General features: G+C 33.9%; 1 protein-coding gene across 2 annotated transcripts in view; it reads right to left on the bottom strand.

Moving 5' to 3' along the window:
• The window catches only part of MARF1 (meiosis regulator and mRNA stability factor 1), a 109958-nt gene that overhangs the window by 38977 nt on the left and 52111 nt on the right, over positions 1-18870 (bottom strand). The window lies entirely within an intron of this gene.

The following is an 18870-nucleotide window of genomic DNA, read 5'->3' as shown; positions in this document are numbered from 1 at the left end:
ACAGGTTTGCCCAAGGAATTTCCACAGGAAATGACACACCCAGTCCTTATAAAAGGCACCGACCACACAGGCTTTTTCAAACACGCTTTCTACTTCACTTGAGAATGGAATACTATGCCGAAATGGATGGGATAACTTTGCTATTCCTTGGAGTCCTACTACCTGTGTAGAACTCAACCTTCAGATTGATGAACTGGACTCGAACCTCTTATCAATGGAGGTAAGTTTGTTTATTTATTTATTTATTTATTTATTTATTTATTTAATTATATATTCAATTTTAATTTTTTTATTTTAGATGAGACTCGTGTAAGGGTTAACAAAGTTTATTTTAATATTCATAGAGCTTGATTTATACAAATAAAAATATTGTATTAAATTAATACATTGTTATTTTCTCCCACAGGAAATTGTATCTGAGATACGAAATGAAAATTCTGCTTTTAACACAACTTGGGATAAAGTTATTTTTTTGTTTGAAGACATTTTGAACAACCAAGACCCACAGAACGAGTTCCACCTTGATGACCCAGCCAAAGAGTTATACCTTGGAGATCCACAAAATCCTGAAAAAGAGTTCTACCATGATGATACTTATTGTGAGTTATCAAAACAAAACCCACTGAACAAGAATACAAGTCATACATTGGAGACCCACAAATTTCTGAAAATTGGGAAAGGGGAGTTCTCCCTGATGGTCCGCAGTTATACTATGTGAGACACATCATAGAAACCCAAAAAAATTGGGAAACGGGAATTCTCCCTGATGGTCCGCAGTTATACTATGTGAGACACATCACAGAAACCCTAAAAAATTGGGCAAGGAGAGTTCTCCCTGATGGTCCGCAGTTATACTATGTGAGACACATCATAGAAACCCTAAAAAATTGGGAAACGGGAATTCTCCCTGATGGTCCGCAGTTATACTATGTGAGACACATCATAGAAACCCTAAAAAATTGGGAAACGGGAATTCTCCCTGATGGTCCACAGTTATACTATGTGAGACACATCATAGAAACCCTAAAAAATTGGGAAAGGGAAGTTTTCCCTGATGGTCCGCAGTTATACTATGTGAGACTTATCACGGAAACCCCCAATATTTCTGAAAATTGTGGTTTTACCTTGGGGACTTGGAAAGATGGTTATATTTTTGGAGACTCGGAATGGGGGTTTTGTTTTGATGACTCGGAATGTGATACCTATCTTGGAGGCTCAACAGGAATGTGGTTATACCTTGGGAACTTGGAAAGTTGGTTTTATTTTGGAGACTCTACCTGTGGGGTTCCTCTTGGAGACTCTTTGGATTCTAAAGCAATGAACAATGTTCTTTATTTAATGACGCTTGATTTAAGCAATATCAAGAAAGTTCGAGGAAGAAAATGCTGGAAAATTCTTTCTTCCCATTTCTACTTCTTCAAACTTAAAAGCCTTGAAAGACAGAATTGGAGGAATAGAAAAAAAAAAAAAGAAATACGTATTTAAAAAAGAAGAAAAGAAAGATTATGTTAGGGTTTGGGTGGGATTTTGAATGTGAGGGTTAGGGATGGGGTTGGGTTAGGGTTGGGATTTTGAATGTGAGGGTTAGGGTTGGGGTTGGGTTAGGGATGGGGTTGGGTTAGGGATGGGGTTGGGTTAGGGATGGGTTGGGTTAGGGTTGGGATTTTGAATGTGAGGGTTAGGGTTGGGGTTGGGTTAGGGATGGGATTGGGTTAAGGTTGGGATTTTGAATGTGAGGGTTAGGGATGGGTTGGGTTAGGGATGGGGTTGGGTTAGGGATGGGGTTGGGTTAGGGTTGGGGTTGGGTTAGGGATGGGGTTGGGTTAGGGCTTGGGTTGGGTTAGGGTTTGTATATTATTATGACTCACTCGCACATACACACACACACAAAAGTTAAGCCCCAACTAAAAAGTTGTGGGATTCTGTGTTTGGGGTTCACAGATTTAAAAACGTATCCCCATTATACACACACAAAAGTTAAGCCCCAACTAAAAAGTTGTGGGATTCTGTGTTTGGGGTTCACAGATTTAAAAACGTATCCCCATTATACACACACAAAAGTTAAGCCCCAACTAAAAAGTTGTGGGATTCTGTGTTTGGGGTTCACAGATTTAAAAACGTATCCCCATTATACACACACAAAAGTTAAGCCCCAACTAAAAAGTTGTGGGATTCTGTGTTTGGGGTTCACAGATTTAAAAACGTATCCCCATTATACACACACAAAAGTTAAGCCCCAACTAAAAAGTTGTGGGATTCTGTGTTTGGGGTTCACAGATTTAAAAACGTATCCCCATTATACACACACAAAAGTTAAGCCCCAACTAAAAAGTTGTGGGATTCTGTGTTTGGGGTTCACAGATCTCAAGAACGTATCCCCATTACATTTTATTTATTTATTTATTATTTTCAAGGGTATCATCTGCTTACTTGTGTTTTTTGTAATTCTTGTGAGTAAAATGAACCCAAGATTTCTTCCCCATTCATATCATATAATTTGTAAGTCCAAGGGACTGTATCCATTACATCAACAATTTTAAATAATTAATTAGTCCATCTCTTTGTATAACCTTTCTCAAAATGGCTTTTCCATCTGTATATTCTTACAATATCACCAACTTTGAACTTGGGCTTTCTCTAATTAATCTCCTTTTCATATTCTAATTTTGTAAATGTTTCTGATGGTTTTGATTTTGTTGATGAATGAACTGTATTATTGTAATTATCTACAATATTCTGGATTAAATATACCCATTGTTGAGAACCGAGTTGTGTGAATTTTTTAATATAGTTTCTCTTTCAAAGTGCGATTAAAACGCTCAAAAACAACTGCCTTTCCTTCATTAAAGGTGCTGTATAATTTAATATCCTCCCCATTAAGAAATTTCATAAATATTTTGTTATAGAACTCTGTTGCCTCATCAGTCCATAACGTCTTTGGTTTTCTTTTACTTTTACTAAATATTCCACTGAAAGCTAACATAAGAGTATTACCCCTTTTGTTTTTCAAAGGAACAACCCAGGCGATTCTACTCCTCAAATCAATAACGGTTAAAGCATACCTGTATCCCCTGTCATTATTCAATTCAATTAAATCAGCGGACCATATGTGGTCGGTGTATTTAGAATAAACCTTCCTTCTTTTAAACTTTGTGATTATAGGTTTGTGTAATTCTTCAGCCAAAAGCTCCTCAGTCTTGATGACATCATTAGAGCCTAATAGTTTTTTGAGGAATAACCAAGACCAAGTTTCAATTTAGCATTTATCAAATTTCTCACAATAAACCTATCAACTTTCTCTCTCAACGTTGGATTTTGTATCAAAGACAAATTATACAACATTTCGCTGTCGGCTTTATGTTTTTCAGTCAACGTAGTGGTATTTCCATAAGCAATATCATGCTTCATACACACTTCGTCAACCCTATTTGTAGGTTTAGACCAAGGTTTAGGATTGTCAGCCTCATCTAATCTTTTATCCAAGTTTGTTCCTGGACCACAGAAAGAATACCCTGGAAGGTGTAATTCCCCTGGAATTCCAGTTGTTGTAAATTTACTTCCTGACAGAAACTTTTGTATGTCTCCTCCTCTTTTAGGAGAGATGAATTGGCACTTTTTAGAGCCACACACTTGACATATTCCTTTTTGACAAACTCTATTATTTTTAGCTTTAACATAAGAGATATTTTTAGATTTAGTTTTCTTTTTACATTTGAGACAATAACTCATATTTATTTATCAGAAAAATTCCGACAGAGTATCAAAACCTTTTTGGTTTTCAACATATACATTTCAATCTTGATTTTTAAAACATAAAGAATCCTAAGGAATGCCTTCACTCTCTCCTCCATTTATTTACAAATAAAACTAACTAAAGTCAATTACACCGACATCATCAACCACATAATCTTTTCCTTCTTCTTCTTCTTTATCCCCACTTTCTCATTTAAATCTCCTCCCTGAAACTGAAGACATTGACGTCGTTATTCTTGAAAATAATATTTTCATTAGACTTCTCATTTCTTTATTTTCCTCCTCAGTGCGTTGAGTTTGATTTATTTGCTGTAATACCTTCAATCTTTTATTAATCTCACTGATTTCCATCTTTTTATATTTTTCCTCCCTCTCTCTTTGCTCCCTCTCCTCCTTCTCTCTTTTCTCCCTTTCCTCCTTCTCTCTTTTCTCCCTTTCCTCCCTCTCCTCCTCCTTTTTCTCCCTTTCCTCCTTCTCCTTTTTCTCTCTTTTCTCCCTTTCCTCCCTCTCCTCCTCCTTTTTCTCCCTTTCCTCCTTCTCCTTTTTCTCTCTTTCCTCCTTCTCTTCTTTAACTCCTTCCTCATTTATCTTAGCAATTTTTGATATCAATATTTTCACAGCATTCATTCTTTCTTTATTTTCCTCTTCGGTGAGTTGAGATTTATCTTCTTGCTGTAATACATCTACTCTTTTTTGAATCGCTCTGATTTCCATCTCCCTCTCCCCCCTCTCTCTTTGTTCCCTCTCCTCCTTCTCTCTTTTCTCTCTTTTCTCCTTCTCTTCTTCAACTCCTTCCTCATCCCTTGCTACCCTTGAGTTTAAACCCCAAAGAATATTATACATATACTCATCTGGATTTTGAGATATTCTTGTATCTATAATTATTTTTCTCATAATAGGATACCAATAAGATTTGTTGACGATTTCTAAAAGAGTTTTATATTTCATAACTTTGAGAAGTTCATTTTTATTTAATATTTTAAACAAGTCTCTATTTGTGGGTTTAACAATATCAGTATAAGGCCAGTTTTTTATGACAAAATTCCCATGTATATGCTCCAAATCATAAGGTATGTAATACCGAGCACCCTTTTCTTGTAGGTATCCTTGAATACAAAAATTATAATTCTCTTGTAGTCTTCTTCCTGCCATTTATGTATCAGAAATATATGTGAGATTAATATTATGACAGGTAATACCACCCCATCTTCCCACTACCAAATCGGTTTGTATTCCTCGGCTTTCTATCCTTATCTCATTACCTTCCTTCTTTGTCATGCGAACCATCGCTATACTATCATATATTTTTATTTTCTTAAAATCACGTATTTGTTGTTTACTAATTGTACTTCCACATAAATCCTTATCTTCACCAAGTGGATAATATTCTTCTTTACGAGACTGATTTAAATCATGTAGGTCTTCTATGTTTATTGAAAAAGACCAATTATACCCTAAATCAGGCATATCATACCCCCATTTATTAATTCGCATATTAACTAAATGTCCTTCTTTATAAAATTTAATTGTAAGCAGGTAGTTAAATTCAATGAGGAAAGGTGTATGGTCAGTATAACCAGGTGTTGTGGTTGTAAATTTTACTTGTTTCACAAAACGTGCTGTTTTCTTTAAAGATATATATTGTGATAAATCACTGAATCTAATCAAGTCATTCGCATCTGTAGGGTTTGGATAATTGATTAATTTATAAGTATTCTTCATATTAATATTTTTACTTACACTATATTTTTGTCGTTCAGCCTGTGCCTTTGTATAATAATTTGATAAATCAATATCCTGAGAGGATTTTCCAAAGATAGAACCATCTTTTCCAACATAGGTCATTTATATTAGATAAAAAATGATATCATAAAAATTTTCATTATTGTTGAGTTGAAATAATACATATAAACATAATTGGCCACAACATTTAGAATTAATTTCTTGAACTTGGAATGTTTGATAAACACCATTCTGTAAGAATTGTATTACTTCAACAGGTGGTGGCATACCATAACTATCAAAATAATATTTATCCTGACTATTATGAATACAAACCCAATGAGAACCATTCTGTGTGTCTAAATTCATAATAATATTCTTTGTATTCTTATTTATATGTATTAATTCATCTCTCATACAAATAACCACATTATCAATTTTTAGTGTTTTACAATACTTAGCTAGTTCTATATTTGACGTTGTATTCTTTCCAAATTGTTTAAACCATTTATCCATTTATTTATGAGAAAGATACAATCCATTACCCCGTTTAGTTAGTTTAACACCCGCTTGAGCGATAGAGGAAAGCATATCTCCAACCAACAATCTAGCTTTATCAGGTAGACTTTCAAGTTTTTGAGCAAAATCTACAATTACACCACTTCCACTAATTTGTTTCTCCAACTCCTTGTTATGTCTTTCCAATTCTTTTTGAGCTTTTAGTTGTGCCTTCCTTTCGTTAGCAGTTTTTACCGCTGCTGAAATACCACCAGTCAATGCTCCCGCCGCACTTAAACCAGCAAATAAAGGAATTAGAAACGGGAGAAATCCTCCTCTTGACTCATCTATTGAATATTTCTTTAACATAGGTTTCGTCATTTTAATTTTAAGTGATCCAACATCATTTAGTGTTTTTACTTGTGTGTGTGTGAGTAAAACATCAATTCTTACAGCTCCTTTTCTTTGAATTGTATTAACATTAATAATACAAGGCTTTTGATTTTGAATACAAGATGTTAATTTATTAAGATTGATTTGATTAACATATACCCCAACCATTTATTTATGAGAAAAAACCTATGTGATATTAATCATAACACCATTATCTGTATTAATCTGTAATTCTGTTTCCTCCAAAAGCAAACAATATGCATTAACCTCTTCACTCTCCCCTCTTTCAATGTATAGAGAAGTATCCACTCGATTAGACTTTATAGTTTCCTTTTGAGAACTCAGGTCAATTGCGTAGATTGTATAAAGTTTTTGAAACGCAACCATATCCAAAATAGGATCATTATTACCATTACTTTCACACACCTTTTGGTAGGACTTGTAGGCTTCCGCATAATCATTTTTTTCCCAATCAATTTCCAATCTATCTCGCGGATAAAATGTGCCATCAAGAGAAACCCGAAGTTGTTTCACCTTTGCATTATCACTCAGGGCATTATTCTTATTAGTACCGTCCTCTCCATCTGGTTTTTTAAAAATGAGCCAGAGGTATCGTGGCTTTCCTTGAAGAACACCTAAATTCCAAGTGTAGGTAGTGTGTTCCAGTTTAACGTGTTGACATCTTCTTTTAAGGTATGATACATTTAGCGGTTTCTTTGAGTTAAGTCTTCTATTTAACATCTCTTCCGTTTTAAGATTAGGAGTATATTCACTGATATACCAACACAAATCATTAATAACAAATTTATTATTTTCTCCAAAAGCATTTTCATCCCCAAAAAGCAATCTATTTACATTATCATTCCTTTGTAGTTGAAATCTAATTTTAAGCCCATACAAAACTTTATCATAATCACAAAATCCAAATATACCTTTCAGAGGTACTGCTACGGTAAAACTATTCTCAGCTTTTGCGTCATCATTATACATTGACTTCCTTTGACTATAACCAGGGTCTGCGTTTGTACCCGTTGACATATCAGGAATAAAACCCTCAACAGCTCCCTTACCCATTCTATCACTAAACGAATATAGTGTAAATTTCATCATTTCAGATGTAGCAGAGACATAATCAACCGCTTCAACCTCTTGTGTTCCAATATACAGGCGGACACTGTCAAACATTTTCCAGAAGAAATCATTTACGAGTGTAGCATTAGTATTATTCGCAGCCTTAGTGAATTTAAATTTACACAGCAAGAAACTATCAGCTATATTCAAGTAAGTTTGTTGATTATTTATTTCAAAACTTTTTGTTCCGTTTGAATTCCAGTCTGTTCCTGTTATAGCATTTACCTTAAAATAGTCTTCCTTTTTAGTGGAGTTTGAAATGATAATCGTATCATCCAAATCATAGATACTATCAATCGCTTCCATACTTGTATTTATATAGCATTAAAATTGTTGAAACCCTGACCCAAGTATTTTAATGATTTTTTGTCGTTCTTGTGAAGATAGTTGAGTTTTACCTTTTTTTATTTCTTTGATTGCTTGTAATTTATGAGACTCCTTTTGAGCATCTTTTATACTCTTTATAGCACCCGCAACGGAGCCCACGGCAGAAGCAGTTGAACCAATTAGGTCTTTATGTTTAAGGATGGTTGAACCAATACCCATTAGAGTATCAATTATCCCATCTCCTTTATTTCGAAATTGATGACCTACACCTCGTTGTCTCTTAGGTTTATAGTATCCTCTACCCACATACCTTGTATAGTCTGGTGAAAGGAACATGCCCTCCCCTGTAATTATTTTATATTTTCCCAACTCGTGTTTTCTCACAATAACCATTATTTATTTATTGAAAAACTTCACGTAGGTGAATTCTGATGGATATAATTTCATCATTAAAGGATATCATACGATTATCTTGGTCGGTTATCCTAAAATTTACTCTGTATATGGTTTTTCCTGACACAGGTAAATAGACAAGATTTTTTGGTTCCATATTAAATTTATAACCAATCGGGGTTGAGTATGCACTGAATGAAAATATTGTATTTGTTCTTATTCCATCGTTATAAGCACCATCAATCAAATCACAATGAATTAATACTGAATTTATACCGGAGGATATTTGGATAACATTATCACTGTAAAACGTCCCGTTATTTTCAATCTTTTTTGAAGAGAAACCCAATAGCTCTCTAAACGAATTTTCAATCGTGAAATCAACTTTATAATTATTTTTAAGTTTAATAGTTGATTTTGAAGTGTGTTTTTGAATATCTATTACAATATTTTTTGGTTCATCACCTTTTTCTTTCATAAGGCGAGAGACTTCTGAAGATATTTGAGAAATCTCGTAAGCTCCAGGTGAAACGGTTATAGTTTTATATCCACTTCCTGGATTATAACTAAACTTGTTGTTTTTCTCTGTGATATTAAACAAGGTATTATAAGTTTCCATTGACAATAAAGATGCCTCATATGAGGTAAGGGGGTCAAGTTGTAGTGGGTAAGGGAATGAAGCTGTGTAATCGCTCGTTGTGAAATTAAAACTAAGAATTGTGCTTCTCATCTTATTTAATATCTAATAAAATATCTTTGTATTGACATTTATTAATTATTTTCATGTTCATCAACTGATCTAAAATGGCTGAGGATTCATTAAAACAATTGTTGTTTCCAGCCTTCTTACTACCTAACAACAATAATAGCCTATTAACTAATTGTGATGGGTCATTTGGAAGAAAACTAACACCCGAACCAAGCTTACTTAAAGCATCAATAATATGTTTCTCCTTCTCATTCTTCTTACTTTTACCAGCAACAGAAACTCCATAATCAAGTGCATTTAGCAACTCAATATATACCCTATCTTCCTCTCTTTCCATATCAAGTGGTTCCTCAAAATATTTTGAACCGCTGAATCCGGGGTTTGTTAGAAGAAACATTAATCTTGGAGTTAATTTAACATTTGGTTGAGTAGAACTCAAGAACATCAATTCATCATTAAATATCAATACCTTTTCTTCCACAAGATGAAACACTGCTGGTTCTTCTGTTGGAATGAGACCTGCTCTGGTTTTTGAACCCACCGAATATTCATTGTTTTGAAGAGCTTCCACAACATAATTAGGGGGTTGATTTACCTCCTCAAGTTTCCGAAATAATCCCTCGTCATCATATTCTAATTCACCAAGTTCTTGTTTTGTTATCTGACTAAAATCTTTGAGCATTTGAAGTTTTTTCGGAGTAAATTCTACCGTGGGAACTGTAGGTGAGTGTTGAGTTTTCAAAAGTGGTTTAAAGAATTTCTCTTGTTTTCTTTCAAAGGCTTCTTCACCAGTTAGTTTCTGTCTCCGTTTCTTCTTTATCTCTTCCTGTTGTTTAACAACTTTTGAAACTAATTGTTGATGTTCCTTAAACTTTCTTTCTCTTTCTTCAGTATTCATTTTCTGTATTTATTTATTGAAAAATATCATTTAGTATCTCATCTTGTTTCACAACAATATATTTATATTTTCCAATCGTGTGTTTCATATAATTTTCAAATTCTTTTTTACTACATAACGTAGAGCAATTATCTCTCCAAAAATTATTTACATCTATTGAATTTAACTTAAATAAAATAAAAGTATTGGCATTGTTTCTTATTGAGCGTCGAGGGAGTTGAAAATATGATTGACTAAGATATATACAATTACAAGAAGAATGTCTCCCTCTTGTATAGTAGCTATCCATTACTGTTTGGTTTCTCTCATTAACACAATCATCAAAGATGACGAGGTTCTTTTTTGATTTATCTAAATCTTGAGGTGAAGGTATATCATCCGTATTATCACTGAGAATACAAGTTATGGGTTTCGATTTTGATTTCTGTGTATCACAAAATAATTGTATTATATCTTCAATATTATAATCATTCAGTTTGTTTTGAAGTTTAAATAAACCGATAATGTCTTCCTTTTTAAGACCTGCATTAAAACCCTGTGAGAGTAGTTGATACTCGGGTTGAAAACTTGACTTTGTAAAAATTATTAAATTATCATAATCTAAAAAATTAGGACCAAGGAGCATCTTTAAAAGTAAACAGGTTTTCCCACATCCGCTTGAACCAACTATTAGACATCTCAATGAATTTGGAATGTTTTTATGGTTATTAAATTTTATCTTATTTTCCCAAACGGGTAAAAAATCATTCATTTATATATTTGGAAAACAAGTCATCCAACTTTTTTTGAGCTATTTTAGAAACTCTATATTTTATCCTGAGTTCTGGTTTAATTTCAAAATAATTCATTATTTTATTTATGTAGTATCTTGTATTAACATTTCCATTAAAATTATTTTGAATAATAAATATCATTAAACCCTTATACATTTCCTCAATACAAAGAGTCTCTTTCCTTGTAAGAAATGGTGTATTATCACCATAATGCTTAACATTCATCTCTCTTATTAATCTTGTAAAGTAATTCATTTTTGGTTCTAATTTAAAAGAGTTATATGTTTTTTTATATTTCTTATTATCATTAATTAGAATATAATCACAGAATAAACATTGTTTATATGAATCCTCATCATTAAGCCCCACTCTATCACAAGCCGGACAATTCTCTAATTTATCATATGGAGAGTCTGGAAATTCTAAATATCCTTCAGAACTTATCATATTTATGTGGTAAATTTTTACTTAAACTAAACGCAAGTTTATTCATTAATAAATACAATGTTTCAAAGCACAAAAGACAAATTTCAATCAATCTCTACTTCGGTGGAAGATATAGAAAAATATGTCAAAGATGTTAAATTGAACAAAGATAAATATGGAAATTTTTGGGTAAAACCAGTTATGGAAAATAACATGAGCCCCTCTATTTCATTTAAAGGAAGAGCTCTAACTATACCTGGAAAGACATCCATTAAAGTAAATCTAACAAAAGTTTCTCCTCTACTCCTGGCAATTTATTCAAAGCTTGAAAAAGTGATTGACCACGATACTTTGAAAAAGAATGATAAGACCATTAATAATTCTAGAGGAGACATTTGTATTTTCTTTAATAATCCAAAGGGTGTAGATCTAAGTAAAATGAATGATGTTAATATTTCTGGTGAAATGTCATTTCGTTCTATGATAGTTAGAGATTATTTAAAGATAACTTTTGATATAAAAATTGTAGAGATTGAATCTGTTAATGAAAGAAAGTATATAGATATTGATGGGAATATTTTTCTTGCTAATTAAATATGAGTCAATACAGCAGTGAAGATTTTACTATTTCATTGAACTCGGACGATAGTGATGATAGTATTTCATTGAACTTGGATGATGGTGATGATAGTATTTCATTGAACACAGATGATAGTTATGATACTAATAGTTTGTGCTCAAATGATAGTTATGAGAGTAGCTTTATTGATGACTCTGAGTATGATTCTGAGTATTCATGTGATAGTTATGACTTAGATGATTCTGAGTGAAAAAGTGTTTTAGTTTAAGCACAGTGATATATATAAAACGGAGCTGTAAAGCTCAAAAGTGTTTTATTTTAAGCACAGTGATATATATAAAACACCACGTTTTCTCACGCTATAAATATGGTTTATTGTGATACTTGCGAGAAGGAAGTAAAATATTATAAACAACATATTCTCACCGCAAAACATACATACAACATTTTAAACAAACTTTCCCCTCTTCCACCTGAAACAAAACACTGTTCTACATGTAATAAAAATATCCTCAAGAAAGGCTTCAAAATACATCTTAAAACAAATCTACATTTATCAAATTTTATCACAACTAAAAACTCTGATGGAGCATTCAAAGGACATATTAAAATAAGAGTCTTTAACTTCAAACCTCCTGAACCAGAGTCTATAGTTGATGCTGTAGAAATAGTTAAACCTGCTGTTCAAACGTTGATTGAAAAAACACTAAAGGAAATGAAACCACTTAAATTTTATATGGGAGTAAAATTAGAAATGACAAAGGATGAAGGAGTTATAGATGCACCATACATGAGAACTGAGCCACACTTTATATCTTCATATCAAGATTTTAAAACATCAGGAGTCTATGATGAACTTATTAAACAAGAGCAAGATGTGGATAATTCAATCGTAGGAAGTGGATTCAATATAGGAAAAATTATTTACATAGACATTCATATTCTTAAATCAGATCCTCTAAAAGCTTCTTCTTACATTGATTTACCCAGTGTTATCAAAAATAGAAAAGCAGTTATCAATATCAAAAATAAAGACAATAAATGTTTTCTCTGGTCTATTTTAGCACACTTACATCCTCCACATTTTCATGATGAAAGAGTATCTCATTATAAAAAATATGAGAATACATTAAATACGAAAGATCTAAAGTTTCCGATGACTTTAAATGATATTCCTAAATTTGAAAAGATGAATAATTTATCAGTTAATGTTTATGGTCTAACAGAAACAAACAACATTCAGGTTTTAAAGCTTTCTGACAATTGTAAACAAACTCATATTAATCTTCTATATTTTAATTCAGACGAAAATTCACATTATACATACATCAAAGATATTGCTAAATTAATAAAACCACAAGTCTGTAAGAGAACAAATAAAATATATATTTGTTTGCGTTGTCTTAACTTCTTCAATTCACAAGAAAGATTAGATAAACATTCAAATTATTGTGGCGAACATAAATCAACGGTAATCAATATGCCTAAAGAAGGCTCAAAGATCACATTCAAAGATGAAAATAAAAAGATCAAACATCCATTTGTTATATATGCTGATTTTGAAAGTATTTTAGAAAAAATTGATACTGCTTCTCAAGATCCAAAAGAATCATACACAAATAAATATCAAAAACATACTCCTTGTGGTTTTTGTTATTATATCAAATCATCCGTTGGTGATAAATATAACAAGTTAGAGATGTATAGAGGCTCAAATACCCCAGAGGAGTTTGTGAAACGACTAGAAAAAGACTGTGTTCGATTAACCAAGATAATGAGAGAAACCAATAAACCAATGTCCTTAACAAGTAAAGAAAAAAGGGAATTTATAAAAAACAATGTCTGTCATATTTGTGAGGAGAAAATTGGTAAAGGTCTAAAGGTTAGAGACCATTGTCATCTCACTGGTAAATATAGAGGTCCGGCTCATCAAAGTTGTAATATTAATTATCAACTCCCCTCTTTCATTCCTGTCTTTCTTCATAACAACGCTCATTATGATACACATCTATTTATCAAGGAACTCTCAAAGACTTCTGGAAGTATCTCAGCAATTCCAAACACGGATCAGAAATACATTTCATTCACAAAAACAATTCACACATCTCCTATTACTCATATCAGATTTCTTGATACATTTAAATTCATGGCAAGTCCATTGGTTAACTTGGTTCAAAATCTAAAAGAGTTTCCATGTCTTTCAGAGTATTTTTTAGATAAAGATTTTCTAACACAAAAGGGAATTTACCCCTATGACTATATGGACTCATTTGAGAGATTCAATGAAACACAACTTCCTTCAAAAGAAAATTTCTATAACAAATTAAATAATAGTCATATATCTGATAAAGATTATGTACACGCACAAAATGTTTGGGAAAAATATAACATCAAGAATCTTGGCGAGTATCACGATTTGTATCTCAAAACTGATGTGCTTTTATTGGCCGATGTATTTGAAGCCTTTAGATCTGTTTGTCGCACTGGATATGGATTGGATCCTGCTCACTACTACACAGCACCTGGATTGGCCTGGAGTGCGATGTTGAAAATGACAAAACAAGATTTGGATTTGATAACCGATGTTGATATGCTTTTGATGATTGAAAAGGCAAAAAGAGGTGGAATTTCACAAGTCTGCTCGAGTAGATACGCAAAAGCAAATAACAAATATCTTCCAAATTATGATCCAACAAAAGAGAGTTCTTACTTGATGTACTATGACGCGAACAACCTGTATGGCTGGGCAATGTCTCAGGCTCTTCCTTATGGAAAACTTAGATGGGTAAAGGAAAAAGACTACAAAAACGTTTTACAAGATGTATGTATCTCTACACAAAAAGAATTGGATGAAGAAAAAGTTGGTTATTATTTTGAAATTGATTTAAAATATCCAGAGGAACTCCATAACCTACACAAAGATCTCCCATTTGCTTGTGAGAAAGAAAGTCCAAAGAAAGAATGGTTGAGTGATTATCAACGATCGTTTGATATAGGTGAATCAACAGAAAAATTACTTACTACATTATATAACAAGAAAAATTATGTTCTACACCAAAGAAATTTGCGACAATATTTATCAAAAGGTCTAAGAGTAGAGAAGATCCATAGGGTTCTAAAGTTCAATCAAAGTCATTGGTTAAAGGGGTACATTGATTTTAATACACAAAGAAGAACAGAGTCAAAAACAGATTTTGAGAAAGACTTTTATAAATTGATGAATAATGCGGTCTTTGGTAAGACTATGGAGAATGTGAGGAAAAGACAAAATATCAGACTATCAACATCTTGGGAACAAGCATCAAAATTAATTAATAGACCGAGTTTTACTCGAGCTGAGGTCTTTACTGAGAACTTTTGTGCGATCCATTTGATTAAAGAGAGTATTGAAATGAACAAACCTATTTATATTGGAACAACAATTCTTGATTTATCAAAGTCATTAATGTATGATTACTTTTATAATAACTTGAGGAAGAAATATCAAAATGATGTTAATCTACTTTATATGGATACAGATAGTTTTATTTTGAAAATTAATACCAACGATGTTTATTCAGACATGAAAAGAGACATTAATATCTATGACACGAGTAATTACAGTCCAGAGAGTGAGTTGTTCTCTTCTAAAAATAAAAAGGTGATTGGAAAGTTCAAGGATGAATTAGGAGGAAATGTTATGAGTGAATTTGTGGGATTGAGGTCAAAGGCTTATGCTTATAAATACATTGTGAATAACGTTGAAAAGACTGATAAGAAGTTAAAAGGTGTAAAGAAAAATGTTATTAAAGAAACAATAAACTTTAAGGATTATTATAACTGTTTAACAACAAAGAAAGAAGAGTTTAGAAAGATTAATGGAATAAGAAGTTATAAACATCAATTATATTCAGAAGAGATAAATAAGAAAGCATTGGGGGCTTTTGATGATAAGAGGTTTATTTTAGAAAATGGAATTGATAGTCTCCCTTATGGTTATATAAGTATATAAGTGATAAGATATATATATAAGTGATAAGATATATATAAGTGATAAGATATACATAAGTGATAAGATATATATAAGTGATAAGATATATATAAGTGATAAGTTAAAAAGGGGGGGGGGGTTGGGGATTTTAACGGGCTACCGCCGCCTTTTTTACTATTATATAAATGATAGAACCAAGTATCAACCAGACTAAAGAGTGGAGGTGTAATCAACCTTGGTATATAAATGGAAAACATAATGAATGTGAAAAATATCAAATAGGTATAATTGAAAAGGCAACTGGTAAAAAAGTTCACAAAACAAATAAGAGAATTAATTTAAATACCGGTGAATTGGGTAAAAAAGATGGAAATATTTTTGAGTGGACGGAAAACTTTGATGGTTGTCAGGAAAATATATACTTTAATTTAAAAATGGTATGTGGCACTGGAGGCGCTCAAATAAGAACATTGAGGGAGGTTTACCATTTTATCTTAGCTCAGTTAAAATATCTTAATAAAGAACCAAACTCAAACATATTTTTTGTTAATATATTAGATGGTGAAGAGAGTTGTAGGAGAATTAAATTATTTCCCACACATAAACAAATATTTGTAGGGTCGTTGTTTGAGTGGGTTATATTCACCAGATGATATTAAGAGTAAAAGGTTAAAAGGTTCATAAGGTCAGAAGGATCACAGGTGTTTAAGTGGTCTAATGAATAAGGATAACATGTCAAAAGGTTAGAAGGTTCGTAAAGAACAGGGTGAGAGAAATATAGGTGTTTAGGGGCAATGAGGGAGGGAAAGAATTAATATGGAAGTGAATGGGTCAATGTTTGAGTGGGTCAAAGATTAATCTGCCAGATGATATGTAGAAGAAGGATGATAGGTCTATAAGAGAAAACAAATATTTGTAGTGTTTGAGTGGTCTAATGAACAACATTAAGGATAGGTACTACAGACAAAAGGTTCATAAAGATGAGGGTGGGAGAAATAGAGGTGTTTATGATTTTTGAAAAAGACAAGGGGGTAAATGACATTAGATAGGGATTTCCCATGTTAAACGGAGGTGTCCCAGAAGCAACATTATTACACTACTTATATATATATATATATATATATATATATATATATATAATATATATATATATATACTAGCAGGAGTACCCAACGTTGCCGGGTGAGGGGGGGGGGGGGAGGCTGGAGAGGGAGGGTTGAGGAAGGGAGTGGGGTGAGTGGGAGGGGGGAGGGGGGGAGGGAGAGGGAGGGGAAAGATTATACTACATATACATATTTTGGGGGGGGGCAGGGGTGGGGGTTTGACAGGCTCCCCCGTTTTGGGGGAGCGGGGGAGGGAAGGAGGAAAATTTACCCATGCAAAGAGTGCTTTAACCTCAGTGTTGTCCAGGTAATAAAGGAAATTGTAACACCCTCTGCCACCATCACTAGGTGGCGCTACATGGTACAAATTTACATCGAGAATTAACGCTCCTCTCCTGGTCCCCCACATCCCCGCAAGAGGTTGCGGCCACATAGCCTATGTTACCCCCCAGACAAAGTTGTATTTGTATCCCGAGTAAAGTTTCTAAGTATTTATAGCTGGAGTACCCGGCGTTGTTCAAGCGAAAAAGGGCAAATATCATATAAACATATTTGAAATGAGGGCAAATATAATGGAAAAGCAATTACATCCAAATCAGAATCCACCACAAATGTCAAATCATCATTTTACCTTTTTGTTGAGTATATGCTGCTGAATGTGCCGTTGCTCACGTTTCTGAGTCAAGTATGATGACGTCAGGAAGAAGAAGAAGCCTTATCACCAACTTCGACCGCTTCCAGAATTGTTTTATTACTTGTTTCAAATGTCTGGTAATTGTTTTGTATTTATTTATTAGAATGTATACTTGTATATAACTGTCATTAATCAAAAAGGCTTAGGCACAATAGAGCAAATTTTTTTTAATCCAAAAAAACGAACCTTTTTGGGGGAATTTTTTTTTTTGCTTTAAACACTCCCAGGCACTCACTGATGCACCTCTGAAAGTTTGACGAAGATCCAATCAGCCATCTCTGAGAAAAATGGCGACACAGACAAATACAGACCAACGGCTCTCTTTTACATATATATATATATATATATATATAGTGTAACGAATTTGAGAAGGTGTAAAGAATGTGAGAATTATGGTTTTGTTGTGTGGAAATGTCACCCTCCGTAATGTAAAGAAAGGTCAAAGGTCGTCCTCTTAGTTAATTCCATAAACATACACGCAGGACACCATATATCCTTTTAAATAGTTATTCCCTTATTCTATGTAGTTTAAGGCTGTGTTTCCCAATAGTTTGACTCTCCATTGCACCGAATTAAATAAGAGTAGGTCCCATCTGCAAAGTGTCAGGTTTGGATGGTTTTCGCCGCAAATGGACTCCATTAAGCACGCGGTCGGTTTGGAGAAGAAAGGCGCGTCTCCGCACCTCGTCACAGAAAGGAGGAGTGAGTCGGCCCCGCTCAACCAACCCAGCACAAAGGGGTTTGGCTTGAGCGGGCGGAGAGAGAACGATCTGGGAGGTTCGCGAAGGTTCAAGGGTGGGGCTTATATAACCCGCGGGAGACGTCCCTACCTCAGATGAGCTACAGCGCTGGAGATGAGCAGATGAGTCCAAGCAGCTGTGATACATGCCGCGCTGCAGAGGAAATACGGACCGAGGCAACGCAGGGAGCGCACGACGCAGCAGTGCGGGGAAAGGAACTTCGCCCGCGCAGTTTGAAACCAAGAACTCCCGCGGCTCGGCTTTTTGATGGCGGTGCTTTCCGGCCCGACCGTGCCCAGTCCCCGCTGGACCTTCCTTGCCTCTCCAAGCCATCCACCTTCAGCCATTCATTCCTGCCTGCATTTCCCCGTGTAAGTGTGATCGTTCGTCTGTCTTTCACGTTGTCCTGGGGTATTAATTAAGCTTGTATAGTTAAGCTAATAATTGCACTGTGTCTCCTTGCTCCTTTCTGTCGTTATTTTCTTATCCTTCTTTCTCCTTGGTTATTTTTGGTCTTGTAAATAATAGCATTATATTTGTTCTTCCTACCTTCGTCTTCTTCTTCACATTCGGTCGCTTTAGTGATTTCCTTCATTGAATACCTGTGGCACGATTTGGCCAACGTTTCAGGATCGGGTTTAGTCTTTGCTAATGGCTCGAACGTCGGGTTGCTAACACCGCTCGGCAATTATAACATCTAAAACCGGGGTTCGAGCGGTACTTGTCTCCCTAGTCTGCGGAGGGACAGATAAAGGTATTC

The sequence above is a fragment of the Myxine glutinosa genome, chromosome 5, assembly GCF_964187855.1.
Source record: "Myxine glutinosa chromosome 5, kmMyxGlut1.1, whole genome shotgun sequence".
NCBI classification, from domain to species: Eukaryota; Metazoa; Chordata; class Myxini; order Myxiniformes; family Myxinidae; genus Myxine; species Myxine glutinosa.
The sequence above is the reverse complement of the archived record's forward strand: the minus strand, read 5'-3'. Positions and strand labels throughout refer to the sequence as shown.